This window comes from Episyrphus balteatus, chromosome 3 (assembly GCF_945859705.1).
Source record: "Episyrphus balteatus chromosome 3, idEpiBalt1.1, whole genome shotgun sequence".
Taxonomy (NCBI): domain Eukaryota; kingdom Metazoa; phylum Arthropoda; class Insecta; order Diptera; family Syrphidae; genus Episyrphus; species Episyrphus balteatus.
The window spans coordinates 79,717,527-79,745,017 of record NC_079136.1 but is presented as its reverse complement, the minus strand read 5'-3'; the positions used below and the strand labels follow the sequence as shown (position 1 = coordinate 79,745,017).

The 27,491-nt window shown below is 29.8% G+C and overlaps 1 protein-coding gene and 1 long non-coding RNA gene across 3 annotated transcripts in view; one reads left to right on the top strand and one right to left on the bottom strand.

Moving 5' to 3' along the window:
* Positions 1–15,476, bottom strand: part of LOC129915334 (uncharacterized) — a 37,928-nt gene extending 22,452 nt beyond the window's left edge. Inside the window, exon 1 of the long non-coding RNA XR_008772280.1 lies at positions 15,329–15,476. This is a non-coding gene — a long non-coding RNA (uncharacterized LOC129915334). The remainder of the gene's footprint in view (positions 1–15,328) is intronic.
* The window catches only part of LOC129915328 (neuroligin-4, Y-linked), a 271,030-nt gene that overhangs the window by 111,007 nt on the left and 132,532 nt on the right, over positions 1–27,491 (top strand). The window contains exon 3 of one of the 2 annotated variants that reach the window (XM_055994819.1): positions 8,698–8,786. The exons of the other annotated variant lie outside the window; for it this stretch is intronic. The gene's annotated coding sequence lies outside the window, so the exon portion shown is untranslated. The remainder of the gene's footprint in view (positions 1–8,697; positions 8,787–27,491) is intronic. 2 annotated transcript variants of the gene reach the window in all.

Here is a 27,491-nt window from a genome sequence, read left to right as displayed (position 1 = left end):
TTGATAATTTAACATTTTTTTTTTCTTGTCATTTAAGTTTTTAAATAATAACTACGACTCTTTTTAATTAGGACATATGAATCTTGAATATGTCAGAAAGTTACTACATAATCAAAACAATGTCAAGTATAAACTGATATATTCCCTCTCATAAAACTTGAGAGAGCATGTTTAAGAATGCTATTCAGTATTATATCATACAGTATAAAATAAAAATGAATACAAGTAAGAGTCTTTTTCACCATTGTATCTTAATTCTCATTCAAAAAGTGAATCATTGCTTGAGGGCAAGCTATTCAGTTCTTTGTTTATTTCTTAAAAGGATTTCAAACTAATTAAGTTAATACAATGAATTAATCAAAATTCGTTGATGTTTCCATTTCCATAATCATTGACCTTGATACTCTTACTCAAAAGCACTCCGTGTCTACTCCCATCAGAATAAAATAAAGAATAATTTCAACAGTAAATCAAGTCAACAGTCTAAAGATCTCTTTCCATCTATCTGTAAAGGAATCGTATTTATAATTGTTGAAATACAACAGTTAAATACATTATCATCAGTTTGGTGGTAACAGAAAAGCCATACTTAAATGTAATATCTCTTTCAATTCAACTAACCGAAAGTTTTATTTTATTTTTTGAATACAGACACAACATTTCCATCGACTTTCACCATCGCAAAATAAAACTAACACAAACTTAACTTATTCAAAGTATAATCACGATTGACATCGACATTGAACAACTGAACAATAAGAACCAATCAATAAAATTCTTGATCAATGCTGTGCCAAGCTCATTTCTTAATTTAATTCCATTCCATTAAAAGCCAAAATTGAAATTGAATTGATTTGATTGCCAATCAAACTTTGAAGAAGTAAATTAAATATCGCTCTCCATCCCTGTGCTATATACAACCTGCTTATACACTTCTTTTTCAGTGTTAAGTCCCTACAGTATAGGCAGCATTATACACATATATACCTCTAGGTGGTATAGAAAGATGGCATGAGTTAATATCCTCGAGCCATAAATTTTTCCAACGAATAGCAGGAAAATTCTTTATATAAAGTATCACTAATTAAAATTCTATCGACTGACTTTAAATTGTGAATTAATTGCCTTTTTTCCTTCAATTATAATTCCCATTGTTCGATGTAACAAAAGAATAAAAGGGTGCGGAAAATTACAAGAAAGGACCGTCAACCGTTCTGCTACATTTTATGCACACAAGGATGTTTTAGCAAGAGTGTATACAATTCTATCCTTTATTCCAACAATAACATGGAACAACTTTCTCTTTTTTTTTTATTTTACTTAATTTTTTTTTTTTATTTTGAACATAGTAAAATTTTTAAAATCCCGAACGAACAAACAAGGCGAAACAAAACAGTAAGGCATACAACAGAGTCACATGTACTTGATCTCAGAGGTGGCTCCCTGGATGGCAATAAATATGAATTGCTTCAGCAAAATGTTTTTTAAAACGAAAAACTTTTTGCTTTATAGGTAGCGAAAAAAAAAAAAACACGAAAAGTTGTTAATTTAATGGCCATAATTTTACCTTTGGCAAAATAGAATTCCGGTTTTCGATGTAGTTAGTACAATATTGAATAAAATTCTAAAAAATACTATACAACATTTTAATGATTTATACTTTTTTTTTAAGAAAATCATTTTTTTAAGGTTAAAAAAGGCCCAAATTAAAGCCTGGTACGCTGCTTGCGCTAAATAGCCGAGATAAAATTCCCATACAAGTTATCGATAATTTGTATGGGATCCATTTTAGCTCGGCTAAAAATTTTCGATAATTTGTATGGGAGCTAAAATTTAGCGCGAGCAGCGTACCAGGCTTAAGGAAAAAAGAAAAAAAATGTATCTTCACTTTGAAAATTAACGTCACAAATAGCACAGAATTGCTTAAAGAAGTAGTTGAAAATTCTAAATAGTTTCGTGCTTGGCTTTTTTTGGGATTTGAACTCGATTTACTTATCTTATTGGTCTAGAGTTCTACTATTTATATAGACTTTTCTGATGAAGTGATTTTTTTTTACTTAAGCCTGGTACGCTGCTAGAGCTAAATTTTAGCTGAGATAAAATTCCCATACAAGTTATCGATAACTTGTATGGGATCCATTTTATCTCGGCTAAAAATTTTCGATAATTTGTATGGGAGCTAAAATTTAGCGCGAGCAGCGTACCAGGCTTTACTGTAAGGCAAGCTTAGGATTTGTTAAAATACTGAACTCGGTCGAGACTTTACATTACGATAATAGAGAATTCTAACGAAGTGGGTCCCTCGATTCCGTCTGTCTGTCTGTATCTCGTAGTTGCACCCTAAACTACTGATGCGATTTGATTCAAGCTTGGTAGTTAAGAAAACGGCTCTAACGATTTTGATTTATAAAAAACGTGTTCTGTGACAAATAAAGTGCTACTTAAAAACAAAATTATATGTATGCATATAGGGGCGTTCATTATTTTTGAATCAAGTTCCTAAATATAAAAACCGTTTCTAAATATTAAAAAAGAATCCTCTAATTTTTTCAGATTTTTATTTTACTATCATTTGAAATAAGTATGTGTTGACTTATTAGGCCATTTTTTTAGATATAGCCTTCAATAAAAATTTTTTGATGAAGTTCTTGTCTGCATTAAACAACGTTTTCAAAAAGGTATAAACCGTTTTTCTAGGACCAGAGTTTTAGTCAGGACATGCATGTTTTTTTTTTTGTGCTCATATTGTTTGAATGTGGTTAAGGGCCGATTTCACAATTTTTTATCACTAATTTTTTAATTATGTCGGGAAGAATGAAACCCCAAGTCTTAATTTTTCCTCCACTGTATAATGGAAATGATGCTTCTTTTCCAGGACTATAATGTCTTTCAATATTTTAACTCAAGAAATCTGTGGAACGATTACCAAACAAATAACACTAGATTTTAAAAGGTCTACAAATATGTAACTGAAGCAAATTGTACAAAACTTTAAGTATTCACAGTTAGAAGGCTTCAGTATAATGCTACCGTCTTGGTCTCATTCACCTGAAGATGTTGCAGTAATTTCCTTCGAGATATAGTAAGAGTGCGTTGAGAAAAAACTACTTGTGTTCAAATCCTTTTACCTGTTTTTTGCAACAATATATTCCAAAGAAATTTGGTGCTGAAGAAGAAGCATCATTTCCTTTTATTCAGAGAGAAAATTACTTTATGACAAATGTCAAAATGGCATTTTGGTACCTCTATCGCATCGCTTTTGTAGTACATACACGTAATTTTTAGATACTGGACCACTATGGACGCAAGATGCAAGAGTTTGTCTGTTAAGTCGTTTTCTCTAATGACCATTGTTCGTGGCCCGCTTTGGTCATAGGACTCTTGAGCTTAAACATTCTTTTCACTCTCACGCAGGGGCGTACACTCCCTTGGGGCAAGCGGGGCGGCGCCCCGGGGCCCCCGACCGACCCCAGGGCCCCTACTGGAGACAATGCAATTGAGTTACTCCAAAAGCTTTTACTTCAGGCGTCAAAAAAATTAAATTAAAAAAATTGTTTTTTAAATTAAATTACACTTGTTGATGGATTACTTAATATTACTTTAGAAGCCAAAAAAAATATGACTTCGGGGCTCCAAAAATATTATATCGCACCTCCGGTGGTACAACGACGTAAGTGCAAAAATGTTGATTCTTCAGAAAACGCGATTTAACATTTTGAAAACGTTGTAACAACGTTGAAAACAATGAAACGGTCCAAAGAAATTTCTGCCCCCTGCATACAAATAGAACATTTTCAATTGGGTCTTTGTTTCATCGGAAGGAAATACCTTTTCTTGGAACTATGGCATACTTATACTTAACTCAATAAATTCAAAATTTGCACTTACGTCGTTGTTCCACCGGGGGTGCGATATGTAGTGTCCCAAAAAATAATTTTTCAGGAACCCTGTTAGTTAAGAGGCAATCAAATATTAATTTGGGGACCCCAAAATCTATTACTAAGGAGCCCAAAAATATTCATCAAATTTTCTGATGGCATGACAAATAATATTATTTGAAGATCCTCAAAAGCTATTACTTCAGTGGTTCAAAACAATCAAATGGAAAATTAAATATCAATTCAGGGGCAGAAACATAAATACATCAGGGCGCAAAATAAAAACATTACGTTATTGATGGCATTCCGAATATTACCTATTAATTCTTGGCTCCAAAAAAATTATATTATATTTTAGAGGCCTCTAAGCACTTAATTTTGAGGCCCCAAAAATAATTTTTCAGGGGCCCAAAAAAATAAACTATGTTTGATGATAAAAAATCAAATGTGTAGGTACATATTACTTCAGAACAGAGGTCCCAAGAACTATCAATTCTAAGCTTCAAAAAATTTTATTTTAGGGGTCTCTAAATATTTAATTTTGGGGGCCCCTAGTACAAGTATTTACTACTTTTATGATAGAAATTTTAAGTAAGTATAGCAATTACGGACATATCAAAACATTAAAATAAACCTAAAAATAAATAAGCCATACAAAAAAAAAAAATGTATGGCGTATACGTTCTTTTCTTCTTATCTAGGGGCCCCCAAATATCAAAGGGGCCCCAAAATTTAGTCTTGCCCAGGGGCCCCGGCGACTCAAGGTACGCCACTGCTCTCACGCATAACTTCTCTTAAGCTAAAATTTGATTTAAAGTTGACTTCTGAAACTCCTTTGCATGTAGTAACACCAAATCGCTAAACATAAACCATTTAAAATTGTAACGTTTCGAAACCCACTATGGCGGAAAATTGCAACGGAATGATAATCTTAAACTATTTTATTTATATAGAACCCCTTAGATTAGCACATTACTATTTACAATAATTATAATTAACATATTACATCCGCATAAATTAAATTAAATAATATGATGTGCATCGTTTTGATTAGATATATATATATTTTTTTTTTTTTTTTCAAATCAACAAATTTAAAAAATTATTTTATTAGTGCCGAAAGAGATTTTTGTATTGAAATAACTACGTGATGATATATTAAAAATACATACCTTCATGTAGAAATAGTCTAGTAGATTCGATGATTACTTACGAATCCATAACTTGCCCTTATAAAATGATACCTCTCATCCATAGACCATAGGTATCCAGTAAAAAAATAAAAAAAACTGAACAAGATAAAAAAAAAAGATATACAAACTAACACATGGCATACATACGAGTACATGACCCAAAGGGTGGTGACGTTTTTGTTTAATTTATCATTGGCTTTTGTTCTTCATACAGTCACTCCTTGCAATCACATCGCCCACATCCAACTCCTTTTTAACTTTTATTCATTTAAATATTTTGGATCCCCTGGATGTTATTTTTTCATTACTGTATGCATAATATATGTACGAGAATGTATGTATAAATGTATGAAGGAGAGCAGGAAATTGCTGGAAATCCGTCGGAGGATCCTGAATCTATTATTTTAGGTCACTCAACCCTTTTTGCGTTTCTAGGAACGATAACATTATTTATAGTCACAGTTCATAGTCGAATATGAGAGAAAGACGCTGCAAAGTTGATGCGATGGTGGATTTCAGAGAGTGCAATGTGTTTCTTTCGGTTCGTTTCTCCATCAACCATCAGTTAATATGTGAAAGTTAAAAAACCGTATACTATTTCAATTCGATTTCATAAGTTTTTCGTGTTGAATTGGAAAAAAAAAATGGCATTGTAAATTGCACGGGTAATGTTTTATTAATCTGTATAGTTTGTCTTTAACTTCTCCAGCTGAATAACCAAAGAAAAAGTTTAATCCGTTGATACTCTGGTCGGATGGTGGTTTTGATTTCAGTCCTACTAGACTCGACCTAATTAATCTTTCCCATTTTATCCAAATGAGAGTGGGGCGACGAACTCGTTAAAGTTTACGATAAGTTGAACGGAACGCAAGAATTAATAATTAGGTTCTGAGACCAAATAAAAAAAAACTTAATGACAGTAGGTATGTCCTACAAGTAAGGACAAAATTGCAAATGGAGACAAGTTAGAGCTTTTTTATTACATAAGTTTCGTAACAAAATTCAAGGTTGAATTATTTGAGTCTAAATTAGACGACATAAAAAAGTTGCGATAAACTGAAGCTCTGACAGTAAAGCTATGATTACACGGTCAACGAAATCGGTCAACGCGTTGACTCTCTGACGTCAAGAAAAAATCCATATTCTCTCTGTCATCTCACCGTCAACTTTCACAGCGTCAATGCATAAAACATTGACTATCACACGATTGACACTGTTGCGTCAATGTTGTTCTAAATTACGTTGACGTGCCAGGTGTGTCAACGTGACGTTTACTTAGCAGTGTCAACGCGTTGACTCGCAAAACTTTGTTGATCACACTGTTTGACACAAAGCAAAAATTTAAACTTTCCAAAAATATTTTGTAAAACAAAAAGCGGAGAAAATGAGATTTGAAAAAAGCTCTCATAGAAAAAATAAACGAAAATTTGTTCGACATGGTTGCATTGAAATGTAAATATTTCGAGATATACGCAATGACTTTTAAGATAAAAGTCTTAAATGAATTCTGATAATATTCTTGAACGAATATAAATGTAAAATTACTAAATTTTAGTCGAAAAATTAGAAAAAAAAAATAAAAAAGTTTCGACATTTGATTTTTAATAAATCGAAACAAATCAATATGGCCACCTTCAAACGCTGATAGCATAGGAACGCTGCACCCAATGTTAATGGTTATGGTCTAAAATGTAGCTTAGAATATACTAATGGTTTTTGGTTTTTTGTAAAAAAAAATTTTTTGCATCCATGCCATGGTCATACCGAAAAGTTTTTTTTTGGAAAAAAAAACAAAAGGTGAAATGAAAACCCCCTTTTTCCAAAACGGTACACCATTAAAAAAATAGCCCTACAAAAAATGTTCCCAATCCAACTTTCATCACATTTCTATACAAAAAACAATGTCATTCTGAAACGATGACACGGTATTTAATTCTGCCGCGTCAACGCTGAGACAGGGTCATTGCGATGACACCCAGTCCTAAAACCCTGTCAACGCGTCCCAATGGCATTGACAGAGAGATTACACGGTAATCGAAAATAGTAAACGCGTTGACTCAAAAATGTGTGTCAACGCGAGTGTCATCGTACCCGTCAACGCAATGACAGCAGTTTTCATTGACGATCACACGACGTGACACTCTTGGGACAGATTGTGACGTCATTTTTACGTGAGTCAACGCGTTGACCGATTTCGTTGACGTTTCGAATCATAGCTTGAGAACGACTCGTTTTTTGAGAAAAAAACAAATTTTGAACCATAATAATTAACGGTACCGGTCATAGACTCACCGTGTTTTTGATTTCAGACTTTCAATGATTTCAACGAAAATGTATGTACATATGCGTTAGAGTAGGTACTAGAGTATAACTAATCAATTTTTTTTTTTTTTTGAAAAATAAAATTTTTTGAAATATTTTAATGTAGATATTGAATAATAATAATTTCTTTGAATGGCATATCATTTTTTTTTTTGTTTTATTTGAAATATTTTTGAAAATGTGTATTGGATTTGTTTTTTTAATTGAATCATTTATTTTCAAAACATGATAAGTCCACTTTTTTTCAAAATACTCCAACTATATCAGATTTTACAGCTACGCGAAATATTTTTTTAGTATCAAAAACAGAATAAGTCCCGGACTTATCATCTTTTGAAAATAAACAACAGCTTCTTTTTGTGTAAATGCTATATTCGACTAATGATTGAAAATCTTAAGTTTAAAGCTACTTTAAAGTTAAATAAGTAGTCCGGACATTGTATTTTGATCTGAAATACAATTGTTTGATAGACTGGGGCTAAAAGCAAAATTGTATATCCATTTTAAAACTAATTTCACATCCGTTTATTTTCAAAGTATGATAAGTCCAAAAGCGTTTTTATTTTTTATCTTTTGAAGTATCGCTCCAAAAATTAAAAAACGAAACGGTATTTTGTAGCTAGGCAAGAGTTCTACAGAATATATTTTTTATAAATTTTGCTACGCATATCAAAAGAAAATAGAACGTTTTTTTCTTCTCCTAAAAAATTAAAAATCATGGACTTATCATGTTTTGCAAATAAATGATTCAATTTTAAAAACAAGTCTTATTTGTTTTTACATTTCTTCTGAAAATGCCTTTATTAAAAACATATTAATTATCTAAAACGTACATGTGGTTTGGTGCCAAAGGATTCACAACTTAAATAATTACGATTAGAACTGACAATTATATTTTGAAGACAAAAGTTCAAACCTTAGAAAAGAAAAGTAATGGATATCAAGTTATAACGTGAAATACTGTAATTCGTGAAATACTGTAATTATTTTAAAATGACGGATTGAACACCCTCGAGGTAAAAAATTTGCAGTTTTCGAAGCTGTCATTAGTCAAACTTCTCCCGGCAAATAGTAAAATGATATTGGTGTAGGTGTAGACAATGTAAAAAAGTCGTAAGCTAAATGAACATTTTTTAATGAAACGAAAATGATCCTTAATTTTGTTACTTTTAACAATAAATTTAATGAAACAGAAATCTACATTAATTTTTTCAACTATCTAACTTAATTGATAAAAAGATTTACATAAAATTGAAAATATATTAAATTAGTTTTTCAACCAATTTTTTTTTTTGTATTTTCAGGTGAGGGCAAAAATTTTTTTACGGATGAATTGAGAGATAGTAACAACTGTTCATCATTACTATTACATCAGCAAGCTTTTAAATGGCTGGTTTGTATCCAATGGAAAATTGTTTTTTTTTTTCAGCTCTATGGAAGTTAATTTTAAAAATGTGACTCGTATCCCGCTATTTTATCTTGAAAAACTTTGCTTGCGGATATGATTTTATAGACTTTTGAGTTTTGAGGGAACTTTATCTGACTATCAAATACGGTATTAAATTTGCTCATCTATTCTGAAATAGTGTTCTTATTTTTTTCCCACGAGAACCAAGATATACTTTTTTAGAGGTTTTTGATCTGCTAAACTCGAACCTGAAGTCAGAAAATTTTGATTGGCCTCCGTTTTTGAAATATTACTGTTAAAAAATTCAAAAAAAAAAAATCATTTGGCTGTTTTCGTGGTTATGTTTTTGTGTGGGTTAATTCATTATGAATAAATTTGTAACCTCTAGAAAAGTATATTTTGGTGCTTGTTGCAAAAACCTTGTTGACCAGTGTAATTAAACTGGTTTTTCCTTTCTCTATAGTGGTTTTGGGTAAACAATATTTCAAGGTTTTAATCAAAACCAACATTACGATGATGGAGAAGTTAAAGATAGTGGTTTTCATTATACCGTCTGTAAGTATGTTCGTCAGTTCGTCTGTGTTTCCACTTTTTTCAGTTTTTAAATACATTTACATAACTTGTTTGTAAAAAATATTTAACATTAAAAGCAACTTAAACTCTAAGATCAAGTTCATGCGACCCAGTTGTGCATTTTATATTTATAAGCCGTCTGGAGACACAGAGACATTTGCTGTGTCTTCAAATGCGTTTTAACCTTAACTCGTATTTATGTTTCAACCTTTTTCAAAAGAAAATGATAATAAAATGATGATGTAAACAAAACAAACTTAATAGTAGAGTAACTAAAGCTCAAAAAATGCCAATATTAGGGAACCCGGCCGAACAGCTCTGATTTTGATAATCTTTTTTTTTGCCGCTGTTGCAGTTTTAATTTTTTAAAATTAATTGAAGATTTTTGTGAACAAAATAAATTTTTTTTCCTAAAATTTTGCTTAATTTTCATTAATTTACTAATGCCAAAAGATTGTCAAAGTAATTGAAGGAAAACAACTATATGGGAGTGAAGGACAATCTTCCATCGTTTAGGCGATAAATACAATTTTCATACAGAATGACTTTAAACACAAAAAAAAATATTTGAACACAATGGCAACACCTACAATATTTAAATGTACATTTAAGAAGAAGCTAGAAGCTTATTCATATTTGTCAAATTCAAATTAAGTAAATGGAGTGAAGGGTTTTTGAAAAAATGGTATTTAAACCCAGATTTTTGAAAAAAAAAAAAAAAAAATTTGAAAAAAATGTTAACATGTCTTTTTTAAAACTTTTTCGTAACATAAAATGCATTTGTTTTTCAAATTTTTAAATCAATTATTTCAATGCATAAATTCAGTTTTTATCGAAAAATCTAATGAAATTGGACTAATTTTTAATTTTTTTTTTAACGATCATTTATACATATTCTTGTTTTTAGAGCCAATTTTTCAATCTTCTAATAAACAGTCAGTTAACTGCTCGACGAATAAAGTTATTAGGCTCATAAACAGTCAGATAAAAACATTGAATTTTTCAATCAAGAATAATTTATTCTACAGAATAACAAAAAAAAATTGTCAAATTCAAAAATATTTAAAATTAAACGTCATTTTTATTCATGATTGTTTTTGTTTTCTTGTGTTCCACTGTATTTTTTTTTTAAATTCTTTCAAAACAGCTTTGACAACTGACACAATATTTTTGTTGAGATTATTCCTTAGAATAATTTTTATTCGTCTCCGAAAGAAGCAGATAGTTTTATTCTTAGGAATAAGCTATATTTGCTTGTTGAAAAATTGATTTTTTCTCTGTCCTTAGGAATAAGTACTAACTGACTGTTTAACTGACTATTGAAAAATTGGCCCTTAATTTAACTAATCAAATCAATGCCAAAAAATTTTTAAAAATTAAAAAAATAAAATAAATATTTTATTACGAAAAAGTTTGAAAAAAAGTCATTTAAATTTTTTTTAATAACATTTCTTTTTTTTTCAGAATTCTGAGTTTTAAGGACCATTTTCTAAAAAACTATTTATTAAATTTTGTTGATTTAAATTTAAGAGATAGGAATGAGCTTCTGGCTTTTTTAAAATGTTTTTTTTTTTAATATTGTACGTATTGCCGTTGTGTTCGAAATATATTTTTTTGTGTTAAAAGTCAGTTTGTTAGAAATTCCATTTATCGTTTAAAGGATGGAAGATTGTCTGTTACATCCAAATATATTTTTTCCTTAAATAAGATAGAGAATCTTTTGGTATTATTTATTTTGTGAAATTTAAGCAAAAAAAAATGGTTTTGTTAAAAAAAATTCAATTTTAATTTAAAAAAAACAATACGGCAACATCGGCAATTTTTAACCTATAGACTTTAAAATATTTTTAATTACCGACAACGAAGTTTGAAAAAAAAGATCATCAAAATCAGAGCTGTTCGACCGGGTTCCCTAATAATTTGCTTTAGTTACTTCACTATAACATTATTTCTTAGTCTCGTGTTTCACTTTTAACAACATACAAAGGTATTTTTTTTTCGAAATGTTACAAAATGTATTCACGCAAAAAGAAAAAAAAAAAAAAAAAGAAACTAACAGCTGCTGTCTTATCTCTATTGATATTAGATATTTTCTTTTTTTCTGTTTTTCATGCTTAACAGACTGTAAATTGATACGCGACTTGCATTTTAATCAAGCGCTTTATACAAAACAAAAGTATGTAGGTATTAATGTTGGATGAAGTTTTACCAAATCCTGACAAGCTGTCGAAAGTTGCTAAATCAAATGGTTTCCAATTACTCCTACTCTATCTTTACGTTTTCTTTCGCTCACTAACGATTAATGACATACAGGGAGGGAGATGGTATATAAAGTAGAGAACTGGAGTCGGGTGAATTATAAAAATGAGTTGGAAGGAAAAACTAATCCGGAAATACAATCAACAATTACGTAAAAGAGAGAGACTAGAGTGGTAATCCTTCATATCCAAGCCAAGGGTATGTAGGATGTGAGTTTGCATTTAATATGGGAACATGGGCTTTTTACGCTACATAATCCTTTCGATAGGAATTAATTTCCCAGAATATAAACATATACTCTACGTAAAACATGGGTACATACATAAATATGGCTATAACATTGTAGTAAATGTAGAATGTTGTTGATGCTCTTGGCTCTTATCCTAAGCAAGAATTGTGGAAAATATAGGTATTTCATAGTGAATGTATAAAACAAGAGAGGATTTTCTAATCTAGATAAATACCATAGCTCCGGATTACTCATATCAATATGCATCCTCATGTTACGTTGAAAACGATGAGATTCTCTATCCATTTCTCACAGAGTTGTTATACAATATTTTTTTACATGAGATATTTTAATTTATATGTTCCGTTGAACATAATTAAAGGTATCTTGCTTAGATAGATTCATTAGTAAAACGAACCTGCCTTATTTTTGAAAAATTTAAATACCTTTTGCCATTCTCATTTTGTAACTAAAGTGCACTGACATCCGGTAAATATGGATCGTATAACAACACTGAGTTTTTTAATATGAATGTTCTATCTAACGTAGCATTTAAAGATACAACATGCACCGTACATCGAGATATTGTTTGCCACACAACATTCTGTTATTTTGTTGAAGCGTAAACAACTGCAGAGGTTGTATTGGTTTGTATATAATATCTGCGAAAGGAAAACACAACAATTTCCTGTAAGCATAAATGCACCATATTTCACAGTGGTGGTGTGTGTTTTTGCTTCGAGAAATATAAGTCTCTTTAAAACTTGCATATAGAGCATAGGGCCAGACATATGAATATAAACATGAAATTCATAACACTTCCTAATTCTTATACATACCAAATATTCGGTTTGGTGTTAGAATGTTGTGTTAGTTGGAAACAAGAGAGTATGAAAATTTTCTTAGAGAAGAGTGATATTCTATGATTATCTAGATTGTTTCACAGAGGAACGGGAAATGGATTATTTTATTTATTCCGGAAGTATATGGAAAAATTTTATTCGGATGTTTGTTATCTTGCTAACTAAGTGTGCACAAGAGTAGAAGGTAACTCTGGGTCTGTCTATGTGCGGTATCCATGAATAATAAAATAATATATGTATTTTTATTAAAAGATTTTCTTACCTATATAAAAAGGGAATCATTTTAAATTAATGGAAATATCTGCTAAGAACATACAATTTTGATAGTTATTTATTTTTTTTTTGTTAGATGCGATTGGGAGCGGTGGTCAATGTAGAAAGATTTTTATGGCAATATTAAAATTCAAACTGTAAAAAATTAAACCAAAGAGAAATAAAAATGTCTGAACTTAGTTCATAATTTATTTAACCGAATTTTGAAATTCAAAATAAGAGCTGTAGTGTTCAGACTATATATATGCCAATTGTTATTGAAATATCTAGTGATTCAGTAACACGAGAATTAAATCTTCACTTACTACTACGACTCTGCTGGAAAAAAGGATGTAAGAGCCTTGTACCAACGTTCTTTGGACGATCTTTTGTTAGTTAAAGAGTGACATTTGAACCAAAAATACTGAAATACTCAATAACAAGTTAGCAGAATACACAAGGAAATCAAAACCTTAAAAAAATTCGCATCTCTATATTTTACTTTTTTGAGATGCAAGACCTATATATAAAATGAAGATCACGTGAATTTAAGTGGAATGAGATAAAAATTTTGTTTGTAGCCGGTTCTAGTAGCCAGGTATAACGGTTTGAAAACGTTGGACTTATTCCGTTCTTGCAACTTACGGTTTGAAATTTCACCCAAAAGCCAAATTTTGAATGAAATAAACATATAATTAAATTAAAACTAAAGTTTTAATGATAGCAAAAGATCAACTATTGATAGAGTTTGAGTAATCAAAGCAAAAAAGTGTTAAACATAGTAAAACACAAATTTTTGTTGTGGTCTATTTTTTACTTGAGTAAAACAAAAAATTCTTCGGTTAATTTTCAACGAAAAAACTTTTTCAGCTCAGCTCAGGAAATTCAATCTTCTGTATTAATTTAGAGCAATGCGTATGACTATCTCAGCCCGAAAAAAAAAAATACCATAGAAAAGCAAAAAAACTCAAAAAATCGCTTTTCTTGACTTTTTTACATGTTTTTTTTTGGCCTGTTTTGGTATGAATTTTTTTTTCATTTTTTAAAAAAATTTTTCCGATATTATATTTGATTCTCTACAACAAGTTTTAAAATCAATTTATCAAAATTATGCTTTGTTTACGAAATATATTGAAAAAACTAAAAAGGGGGCTTTTGCACCACTATCTTCAATTTCTACCCTCTCATTTAATAGCATTCCGCGGTATTATCTTCTCTTATATTATAACCCATTCAACGTGTTCTGAAATCAAAACTCGTGAACGACTAGGTGAAGACGTAATCAATAGCCTGAAATCCTTGATTTATTCTGTTCTTCAAACTTATAAAATTTTTCAACCCCTGTAACTTCGACACCTAAAATAATTTTTTTTGTTTTTTTCAACTTAGAAGATGTGTCTACGTCTAAAGATTACATCTGCATCAAAAAGTGAATTTCGAAAAAAGTGGACTTATTCCGTTCTCACAACTGGCGATTCAATTTATTTATTTAACATTCAAATATAAATGGTTCGATCATGCCTACTTCAAATTCACTCTTACAATAATTGCGATCATCAAGGAAAATACGCTTAAACTAAGCGAAAGCTAAAACTCGAAAGACTTCTGGAAAATTTCGAAGGATATTAATGGCACTAAAATTTAGTACACAAAATATAAAAAAGGTACACTGAGGGAAAAAATAAATTAAAGTTGAAACGTCGTTGTTTCAAAGTTGAACTACTTTGATTTATGTGACTTTAAGATACGAAACCATCAAAAATTAACCCATTTTCCACGTTGATTTTAAAATGTCCATCTTCAACGCAAAATCATTCCGAATAATAGTTAAATCAATGTGGTTTTCATTGATTTCACATTGTTTTATGGTAGCTTTTCCCTCAGTGTACAGGAATTTCTACCGAAAACCTTTCCACTCATTTCAGTTGTCTTCTCTAATGCCGCAGAAACGTTATTAATTGATCAAACGTTAAATGTCGACATAAAGACTGAAGAAATGCTGGATTTTAGTCGAAAATTAATAAAATCATTTAAGGCTCAGTAACAAAAAAGTAGGTACATATATTCATATTCATTCTCCGTCGACCTCAAAACTGCTTTCTACTTAAATAATAGAAATGAACTTTCTTATAAGATGTCACAGATTATTCTGTCTAAAAAATTCATAAAAGTTAACTGAAAATACTAATTTGTGCCTTATTTTTAACATTGCTGAATATTGTAATACGCGCATATGGGCTGAAAAATTTCGAGATAATTTAAAAAAATATTCTCACGTTTTAAATCCCTATCTTCTTGCTACCCGGACAGGATTTAATTTTACTATTATTTTTTATTCAAGTTCTTCATACCTGGTTATTAATGCAACTGAATAACTGCACATGTTGAGATATATTTGCTAAAACTTCGGACCATCGATTCGTCACAGATTTTTTAATCCACACAAATTCCTTTTGAATTGAAACACCACAGGAATTCTTTAACCACTTAAATACTAATCAATTGTTTAATTTTAAATTGGAATAAAGAACGTAAACATTCTTAGGGTGACATTTAATATTCAATTAAATTTTTTTTCGGTCGGTTACGAGTTTTAAATCCGCACTAGATTTGTTTCATTTTAAATTTTTTCTGCTTTGAAAATTTACTGACAGGAAACCGAAAACTAATTTAATTTTTCAGTTGTTTGAACTTTTTTCAAAACCTGATCGAGTTTTTGTGCCTGGCTACACATTGATTTTTCAATCGCCTTACCAGTCAGGTTGTAGGCAAGTAAGGATGAGTAAACTGCCACCTCCAATGGAACAGGGTTAATGATAAAACTAAAATTAATAAAATGCACGACTGGGTCGCACGTACTTGCTCTTGCAGTTCAAAACACTTTTATGTTAGTTTACTTGTAGATTTCAGTGCTGCATCTATATTAATTTTAAAGACATTTTTTTTTTTTTTTTTTTTGATGTTGGGAAAGAGCCAATATTTAGGGCAAAATATTATTAAATTAAAAGAAAAAACTTTTTATTTGACCTTTTTTTTGGAAAAAAAAATGCAGTTTTATTGCAACCGCTTTGAATATTCCGTCAGCAAAGTTTAATCAAAATCGTTAGAGCCGTTTTCGAGTTATTTGGTATAACATGAAAAATTTGTATTTGAGGTACACTTTCTAATTGAGATATAATAGGTAATATAAGGAATAATTTATAAAAAAAAAAAACAAATTCATGATTTCATAAAAATCATCTGTACCAAGTTTGAAAAAAATCCGTCCACCCGTTTAGGCTGTGGAAATTTGTACAGATGGACGCAGAAATGTAAAGACTCACGGACGGAATTGCGAGACCCACTTTTTTGTAATTCTCCATCTTCGTAATGTTGGTTTTGATTAAAACCTCAAATTTTTTTCGACAAGAAACCAATACTTGCCCTATTGAGCAAGTAAAAATATAGACTGTTATGAATTTTTTTTCTATCAATGATGTCTAAATACTAATTTATTTCGAAAAAACTCACTATCAAAAACCATAAGATCTCTCTATTAAATTCATCCGAAAACACTTTCAACCTTTTATGTTTTACATCTTCGGTTGGTAAAATCTAATTTCCGCATTGTTTTCCCTCACATATATATGCGGAAAATAATTTTCCTGGGCAATAATTATTGGTCTCTCATTTTATGCCCACTCATCTTGTTCTGGAAAAATCGGAACATTTATATTATATTTTCGTGATTACCCCTATATAAGCATTGTTCGCTTCACTCCTTCGTGACTTCAGTTCCGGTAAGAAACCGGAAGCTAAAAGAAGCAAATATAACTTCTTGAGCTTAATCATGAGCATAACAACAACAATAACAAGAAAAAAAAATTTGTGAAATTGCGGCCAAACACAAGAAAAGAGGAAAATTATAAAAAAAAAAGAGAATGAAAATAATTACAGTGAAGTTAAAATTACCTTCAAATTGCCAACAGAATGGGCTCTTTATTCCTCGATTCTTCAATCTGACACGGAAAATAAGAAAAGCTCCCTTTTCCTTGCCATTTAGGAACAAGGTTTTTTACTACTTGGTTTTGTTCTCTCTTTCTACCTCTCAAAACAAAACAAAAAAAAACATCCTTCGTGCGCTTAATAGGATGTTTCTATTACAAAAAAAAAAAAACTGACACAAAGAAAGAAAAAAAAAAAAAAAAAAACAAAATCACAAAGAATGTATGGCATGGATGGACAGGACAGAAAACTACATACACTTCGTATTTGTACTATAGTATATTCCATATTAAAGATTGTAGTCATTAAGCCAGTCACGTGATCCTTAAGATTCCTTTTGTTCGTTTTATTTTCTTACCAGCTCCATTCACAAAATTATGAATAACATCCTACTTAAAAAAGAATAACGTCTTATTAATTTTTTTTGCCCTCTATAATTTTGAGGGCGGCTATTTTTAGACACCAAGAAAAAAAAAAAGACACATGATAAATTATAGAATGTACCTAATAGAAATTACAGAAAATAATGCGTTTTTTTTTTTTGTCGACACCAGGAAGAAAACGGAACTCATAGCACGATACCTATCGCCGCCTTTAAATTATTTTTTGAAGGATGAAACATTTTTCTTTTTTTTTTTTCATTTTCATTATAATTAAAAGAAAAGAAAACGCCTTAAACATTTACCTATTAACGAAACAAATGACCTCTTTTTGAAGATAGGGATCACTCAAATTTGTTTGGAAGAATTTTTTAATAAAAAAATACTTTCCTTTTAGGATCAAAAGATTAAGTTTTGTAGCCAAAAAATGAAATAAATGTACAATTGCAAGTGGTAAGCTTAGACTATAATTTTTATTTCTCATATATATATATTTTTCTGTTTGTCCTTAAAGGAGACGTCACAGGATTTTATGGTTTGTAGGCTGTGTGTGGGTAATATTTTTCAAATAATAATGAGATTTCTTTGTGGTTCTGTAGGAAAAACGTACAAAAAGCAGAGTGTTATTTACATAAACGTTGAATATTTCACAGAGTTTAGCTTTATACAAACAAAAGAAAGACATGAGAAGTTTGCTCAATTGTCTAAGAAAATAAGCATCAGTGGAAGTACAAATTATTTAATAAAAAATTTGGAAAGCCCGAAAATTCTTTTTCAGAATATCATCAGAATACAATACCTAGTTACTTTTTCGGAAATGGTAACGGAGTTACGAATAACAGAGTTACGCGTGATTTTTGGGTTGGCAACAATAATTGCGAGGAACGATATGGAATTATGGAAATACAAACAAGAGATAAACAATTTTCTCTTTGGGCAGAACTTAATGAGTAAAGCGAAAATGGGTGTTATTTAATCTTGTAAAATTTTGATTGGATAGGTATAGATATACATATATGGTTTTGTTTTTGTGAGAAGATCGCAAAAACGTTGAAATAGAAAAAAAAAAACATAAGTATACTTATGTAAGTTTGGGGGACATAATTGAATTTAACTTCTTATTTGTTCAACTAATATTTCAAATACGTATTTTTTTTTCTATTAATTAATATAATTATTCATAGCGTATTTTTTAATACCCACTTTGTTATTATTTATATTAAAATAATAACCAAACCACCCCTTTTTTTTACAGACGTTATTTTGGTGTGGTGAACTGTTGTTGCAATTGTTGCCAACCCAAAAATCACATGTCATAGCTTAACATAACTTTAGAATTCGTAACTCTAGTTTTTCGTAACTTCGGTTTCGCGTAACTTTGACGGCCGTAACTCTGTCGCCCGTAACTCTGGTATTCGTAACTTCGTCGGTTTCCCACTTTTTCGAATATTAAAAACCTCTTACAGTCTGCACCAAACAATTTTTTAAAAACAGTTTTAATATTTAATAAAGTTTAAATTTAGAGCTTATAAAAGCATTTTTATTTTAAAGAGCTTAAATTTTGCTCTTTAGATTTGTATTTATTTCAAAACCAATTTATTTTGAACTTAAAAAAAAAATGTCTTTGATTCTTCGAAAAATTTAAAAATAAATGTCATAGATTTTGATTTGAACCCATAAATTATGGAAAAAATACGCATACGCCACAGTGAATCACTTCATAATGTTAATTCTAAATCTTTAGAATTTTCAATTAGCTTATATTTCCAGACTCTTTCTTTAACATCGAATATTAATGTTCAGCGAACGTGAAATAGACAGCGACTTTTTTTTTGGAGCACTAGAGTTGACAATTGACATCTTCTTTTCTATCGTTATAGCAATAACGCTTTTAGTACTGACATTTATTTTCGAGTACAATAAACAAACTTTGATAACCTTTGGCATCGATAAATTTGTTGACTTACACACTTTCATTTCAGAAATATGTAAATGAACATTGTGTACAATACATAAACAATGTTACTGCTGAAAATATTATCATCAAGATTCGTTATTACTTAAACACACCATCCACTATCGACACTTTTTTCTTTGTAACCGTAAGCAATTAGGAAAACATGGACAATCGAAACACAAACAAATAGATATATTATTAACGGTATGTACTCGTAGTTATGCAAATTAAGGTCATCCCATCTATTATGTCCTTATTTATTAAGTTAGTTATTCATGTGGCTAATACATTAACGGTCAATGAGTTCTAACCATATACAGGGTGTCCCAAAAGTAATGGATCAAACGAAATATGCTGACAGGCCAACCTTAGGGCTCTCAGAATTTGGTAACTTGTTCATCCCAAATCCTTACGGTTTTCGATTTAATGCAGTTTTTGTGAAATTTCGAAAAATCCCGACTTCGCAACAGTATTTTGCTTCCTCCGCTCATAATTGATTTTTGTTTTTTACAATTCTTTCACTAAAACATTGCCAAATAATAAGAAATAATTATTTGTTCAAAATATTTTTTCTGTCATACGCCATTTTGCTGCAAATTAATTAACAGTTCCATGTTTTATAAAAACTCAATTTCTTAATTTTTTTTCAGAGCAACATCCTGAAAAAAATTTGTATGGTGTGACACAGGTTAATTGTTTTAAAAACTTGCCGGTTTATTGCACTTTTCAAAAATGTATAAAAGTTTCCAAACTTGAAGTTAGAACGAAAGATATTACAATTTAAATGCAACAAAACAGGGCTTTTCAGAGAAAAATAACAAAGAAAAATAAAAACATTTCCTCGACTGTTGTTTGTTTATTTCTTTTTGAATAAAAGTCTCGATTTTTGTTTGTTATTTTGCTCTGAAAACCCCTGTTTTTTGCATTAAAATTGTAATATCTTTCGTTCTAATTTTAACTTTGGACATTTTTATACATTTTTGAAAAGTGCAATAACACGGCAAGTTTTTAAAATAATAAACCAGTATCACACCATACAATTATTTTTCAGGATGTTGCTCTGAAAAAAAATTAAGAAATTGAGTTTTTATAAAACATGAAACTGTTAATTAATTTGCAGCAAAATGGCGTATGAAATAAAAAATATTTTGACTAATTAATTATTTCTTATTATTTGGAAATGTTTTAGTGAAAGAATTGTAAAAAACAAAAATCAATTATGAGCGGAGGAAGCAAAATACTGTTGCAAAGTCGGCATTTTTCGAAATTTCACAAAAACTGCATTAAATCGAAAACCGTAAGGATTTGGGATGAACAAGTTACCAAATTCTGAGAGCCCTAAGGTTGGCCTATCAGCATATTTCGTTTGATCCATTACTTTTGGGACACCCTGTATTATTTGACCATAAATTGACTTGGTTAACTACTGTTTACAGAATGCACACGCGGTATATAAACGGTGCCAACTATACTTGATACGAAGTACTTTTACACGTGGGTGTGTTAATGGTGGAAAATCTTGGTTATAGAAATAAATAAAACAATACCTTTTTTCAGTAAAAGCTGTCATTTTGATGTAGTAATTGCTATTTATAGGTAAAACAGACAGCAAGAGCTACAATTACAGAACAAATCAATTTAGAATTGATAAATAAATTAATAGGCTATTGAATTAACCTATATAATGTAGGTAGGTACTAGTTAGCTATTAAGAACTTATTTTATTGATTTGTATTTCGAATTCAATTTGATTTGATTTCAGAAAGAACGGTCACTTGTCAATTCATGTCTTTTTTTTTTCTATAATATTTTCACCATTATTCGAGAGTAAGAAATTAGGCTTCCTTTCCAAATCAAGAACTAAATTTTTCTACCTATACGTTTTTAGAAAACTGTGCGAAACAGGAAGTTGAGGAAGACATTTGAATTATTCCTTCTTGTATCTTTTCCCAAGTTCCTTACCTTGAATCTCCGCGAACAATGTTTGATAGCATGCTATGTCATTTTTCATAGAAAAAAAACTAAAATGCACGACTGGTTTCGCACGTACTTGCTCTTATGATAAAAGTACCTTTTATGTCAAAGCTTTTTTTTGGAAAAATATTTTGAATTAGTTATTATTTGATTTTTTAAGGAATTTCATAAGAAATGCAAAAATACCTATGTAATTTTGTTTTTTATAATTTCTTATGCCATATTTACGCTACCCGCATTTTTTGAGAAAAACTTAAAACGCAATTATGCTAGATTTACGTACAATATTACGTGTGTTAATCAAAATCGTAAGAATCGTTTTGGAAAAAATTGCTATAATTCATTAGCGATGTACGGAAAGAGCCGACATCAGCGATTTTTTACCATATTTTCACTATCCGTATTTTTTGAGAAAAACTAAAAATGAAGTTTTGTTAGATTAACGTACAGTATTACGTGTGTCAAATTTAATCAAAATCGTTAGAGCAGTTTTCGAGAAAATCGCAATACCTCGAAATCTTTGTATGGGAGGTATATGTTCTAAGCGAGATATTAAAAAACAAAAAAAAAACCAACCTCGGAAATTACGAAAAAATCATCTGTACCAAATTTCAAGAAAATCCGTCTACCCGTTTAGGCTGCAGCTTCATGTACAGCTTTTTGTGACGACGAGTCGACGCACCGACGCACAGTGGGGCAGCCCCATATAGTGTGGTGATATAAAGGTTATTTTTTAAACTAAAGCTATGCGAAAAAAAGATCACGAGTTCTAAACTTAACAGTAAAATTAATAAAATGAGCATATTTGTTTTGTTCAAAGTCTTTGATTTATGTTTATTCATGCAGTTGAAGTTGAGAGTTTTAGAGCAAAAATTCAGTTTTTAATAAGTAATAAAAAACGTGTTCTTTTGTTTTTTTGTTTAAACTCAATATTATTTGAAAAAAAAATAAAATAAAAATTTCTCGCATAGATAAAAGTATGTAAATTACCATTTTCTTCTGCAAAAAAAAATTTAAAAAATTTCTTACATTTAAAAATTGAATGAAAAAATAATGAATTTTTTGAAACGCATCTTAAAGTTTTTTCTTAAAATCTTCTGTTTAGGCAAATATTTAGCAAGTCTAAAAATAGAGAAAGCATGACAAGCAATTTCTCTATAAGCCCATATAAACACTTTTGTTAAATATTTGCCTAAAATATTTTTAATGAAATTTTGAACTTCAAAAAAAGGTTGTTTTAAAGAAAGTGCTTTTTTGTTTTTATTAAAATAAATTACAAAATCATTCTTTTTTGACAATCATGCACTGATTACTTATAAACAATGTTTTTTTCTATTTAAAAGTTGTTTTTTTTTATTTTATTATAAGAAGTTTCGTGAAACAGGGTGATTTGTTATATAAAGTTAGTGCTTTTGTTTTTTACTTTTTTTATTAAAATATTTTTTGATTTAATTTATTATTAATTTTTTTCAAATTAAAATTGATGCGGCTAAAAGGTTTTTTAAAAAAAGTCGCACCTTACAAAGCAAATTTGAAAAAAAAAATAACTTGAACATCAAATTTGACAATTTTTTTCAAAGTTTTGACTTTGAAATTATATTTCACAAAAAGTATTCGCGAAAACTACTTTAATCAAAAAGCATTTGAAAAAATGGAAAATAAGCTTTCAAAAAAGCTATTGCACAGTATTCTATGTCTTTTTCTTGATTTTATGTATTTTTTTTTATTTAAGGTCAAATTTTCAGAAAATTGCCCCTCCCAGCGGAACGAGGGGTGATACAGCCCCATTTCGATACAATTTTTTTCTTAGGTTAAACTGAAGAACTATTTCTTAAAATAAAGTTCACTTTTTAAACAAAAAACATAATTCAAAATTATAGGTTTTTTCAAATGTATTAATATTTTGTCCCCTTATTTAATTTCCTGGAGAAAAATAAAAATTTTAATGGAAAAAAGTTCATAAAATTCAAGAAGTCTGTTAACTTTAGTTACAAAACCAAATAAAGTGACAAAAAATGTCTTATTATTAGTAGAAGTAATTAATATCACAAATCGACCTATTCTGCCCCACTGTGCGACGGACGTCATGACCAAAACCACTTTTTCGGACTTCTCCATCATCGTAATGTTAGTTTTGATTAAAACCTGGAATTTTTTTTGACACGAAACCAGTACTTGCCCTATTGAGCAAGTAATAATATCGATATCATGCAATGAAATTTCGGTTAGCGAGTTAATAAATAAAATATATTTGTCTCAAATTGTTATAAAACAAAATAAGGATATGTTTTCTTCGTTTTTAAAATTCGAAAAACTTTTTTTTAATACTTTAACCCAATGTTAAAAAAAAAAAAAAAAAAAAAACAAATATGTTTCCGAAACAGGTACTCAAATACATAGGGTAAGGTGGTATAAGAGTGCGCATTTTAGACAAAATACCAAATAAAACAATAACAAAAAGAATTTAACTACTTTTTTTATATATAGTTTTTAGTTTATAATCCAAGCAACGAAAAAAACTTAAAACTGGTAACAAAAATATATTAATTCAAAAGTTATAAACAAAATACAACATTAGGAAATTTGCGCACTCTTATACATCCTATTCTGTAAGAGTGCGCGGCTTAGTTTGTAAGAGTGCGCAGCTGCGCACAGGTGTAAGTTCGCACAAAAGTCGCAAATAAAATTGCCTATCTTTAAATAAACAGAGTATTTTTCAACAAATCACTCCTTGCATGAGGAACAATCAATTTAGTCTTCGATTAATGGTTCCGAGAAAATTTCAATATTTCCTAGTTACTCTCATTCGCTTGTTTTTTGTAAAACTTTTATTTGGTTTCTTTTTGGTTGGAATTGCTTTTTCTAGCTGCTGTTTGCTGGTATATGGACAAATGCCAGTTATTTTGAAGCCTTGTATAGCATTTACTGCTCTTATAACCCGCGCACTCTTATACATCATCATGGTGCGCACTCTTACACGCTCAGACATGTAATCGATGAATATATATATATTTCACAATTCACTTTATGACCAGTCTTACGTTTTCCTCAAATGTTTCTTTTTGTCGACTTTTTAATGTCCCATACTTTGTTTATTGTTATTTTTTGTTGTTAAGCGGAAAATTTAATTTGTTTGGCAAGAAATATTGGAAAAAAAAGTGCTAAAAAACTTAAACTTAACTAGCACCTCTGTTTACAAACACATTTGCATGAAATTTTGACAGCAGATCAAACTCATTTAGATCTTTCCAAAATAAGTGCATTCAGTCTTATATTCCCTTTCAAACCGTAGAAAATGGCCTTGCGCACTCTTATCAACCGCGCACTCTTATACCATCCTACCCTACATGAAATTTAAAAAGGATTCTTTATTGCATGAAATCCATAGCATGCAATGAGTCTAACACTATATATCAATCCAATATGTGATCCCTTCAAGCAAAGTTCATAGCATGAAATGTTGTATACAATTAAATTTTTCGTGGAATCCGGGTGTTTGCAAACCGTTCTATGAGAAAAAATATTAGTTTACGTAACTACACAGTTGCATTTTGCAATTATATGTTGTTTTTATTGCTGAGTTTAATGACTCTTTATATTTAACTTGGAAAAATAAAAAATTATTTAATCAATCACTTAACCAAACACTATAAAAAATATTCATGAACGTATCACCGTGAGTGCGTAACGTTATACACTCCTTATAATGACTCTAAACGCGAAAAACTAAATCATTAATTTTTAAGAACTTCTTTGCTGGTCAATTGCTTTATTACCATCTGGTAAATTCTAGCAATTTCAAAGTTCTATATTTTTGTTCTACATAGCCAGTATGGGTGCCATTTGGAACTTAAATAACGGCAAAAAAGTTTCAGATCGATCAAATAAGTTTTAGAGGGTTCACAAGTCACTTAAAAAAAATGAAAACACCATAGAGGTTAATTTATGGAGTTTTTTGAGTTTTTATTGTTTTACTCAGTTTTTTTTTATTCGAAAAACATATACATTATTATTTATTGTTCAATTTTCATTACAAAATTGCGATTTTATTGACTTAAGGCCCTTACTGCAAGAATCCATAAGCGGCGAGCACCCCCAACCCCAATGATCCAGCCACGTAAAAACAAAAAATAATGAAATTTCCTAGACACAAATAGTTTTGATTTTTTGTTAATTTCTCGAAAATGACAAGATTTTTTTAGATGCGGTTTTCTGTTTTTCCTTAAAAACAAATAAGAGCATCGAATTTTTATAACTTAAGTAGTACTTAATTGCATAAAATTTAAAAAAAATTAGTTTGAAATTTTTTTTTCAAAATTTTGATTTCGAAAATTAATTTTTCAAAAACTGTGCCAGAAAATGGCCATATTAAAATTTTTTGTAAAAGACGAGGTTTTTGGCTTTAGCCTTACAATAACGTATAGGACGTTATTGTAAGTGTAACCGTTGATTTTCAATATTTTTTTGTTTTAAATTAAATAATTTTTTTTTTAAATTGTCCCTCCCCACTAAACGAAGGGGAATAGACCCTCCTCCCATACGAATTTTTTCTTGTCTCAAACGAACCTACACGCTCTAACTTTTTGGCACATTGCTCCCTCTCTTTTGGAAATTGCTCTTAGTGCCTTACATCCAAAAAGCATGTAATTTTCAAGGGCGTTTTGAACCCTCAAGATATTTTGTAATGGGGCTGAGATTTGGTATGCTCTTTTTTGATGACTAATGGCACCCGTTCCTGGTATGTAGAAGAAAAAAACAAGACTTATACAATTTCTTCACATTGTTCTTTATTTCTTTGGGAATCTGGGAACTCTCTGGTAAGCTTCCATTTAGTATATGAATAAAAATAGTACGTTTGAGTCTCGGTCTCTAACCCATTTAAATTCAGACTCCATTTAATTGTAACCTAACACAACTTCTTTCAGACCAACATCATCAGCGTCACAAAATAATATTTTCGATTCTCACTCAAACTTTCGGTGAACTACAAATATCTTTTAAAAAATTGAAGATGAACTAAGAGTCCCTTGAAAGTGGCTTTCAATTTGACCTTAATCATTCAATACTGTTTTCAAAATTAAAAAATAAAATGTTTTATTTTTTTCCTCCGATTTTAAAATTATTTTAATCTTACCTTTCAGGAAAACACAACGTGTTCAAAACAACAATATTCGTTAAGATACTGTAAATGTAACTTCTGGTATTCCACAAAGCAGCCATTTAGGACCACTATTGTTTTTTATTTTTACTAATGAAATTCGTGATTTTTCAATAATTGCAAATGTTTAATCTAGAAGAAAAAGCTTTGAAATGTTCATGAGAGGTATTATCAACCTTAAAATCTTATATTCTGTAGTCTATAAGAAAATTATAATTCTGCTTGATGAAATAAATATAAATTGATAGCATACACAGTAGGGTGCTTCTTAAAAATCAATTGTCGAAATTTTAATGGGGCACCCTTTCATTTTGTTCTTCCTGCCTTAAATATAAATTGGGTAAAATTTGGTCCAGTTTAAACACGTTCTAGGGGTTGCTACCACAATTCAAAGTTTTGAAAAATACCTACACCAAATTTTGTTTTTTTTTTTCTCAGAAAATTTTAAAATTTGTAATCAGAATTAAGTACTTTATATTAAATCTCTAACTGTGTTGAAAAAAATTTTGATAAAAATACAGCGGAATAAAAATGAAGTTTAATTTTGAATATTTTTGAATTTGACATTTTTTTTGTGTGTTATTCTATAGAATAGCTAACTGAGTGATCTTTCTTAATTAAAAAATTCAATGATTTTATCTGATTGTTTATGAGCCTAATATCTTTATTCGACAGACAGTTAACTGACTGTTTTTATTAGAAGATTGAAAAATCGGGTCTTAAGCGTACTTTGTACTGTAACAAAAAATTTTTTGTTGAAATTGATCCTTTTTTTTACTTAAATCTTTAGCGACCCCTAAATTTTAATATTAAAATATTTTATTTCTTTTACCTCAAAAAACACCCTTTTGCCTTAAATATTGGGTAATAAACGCTTATAATTTTTGAAATTTATACCAAATTCCACATTTTAACCGAGTTTCATAGATAGAGCCTTTATTCACAGGTTGATTCGTTCCAAATCCTCATATTTCTCTCAAAAAACACCTTCACATGCAAAATGGAATTTCTTGATTCTATCTTCGTGTGTTAAATAAAACCATAGAAAAAAACGAAGGGAG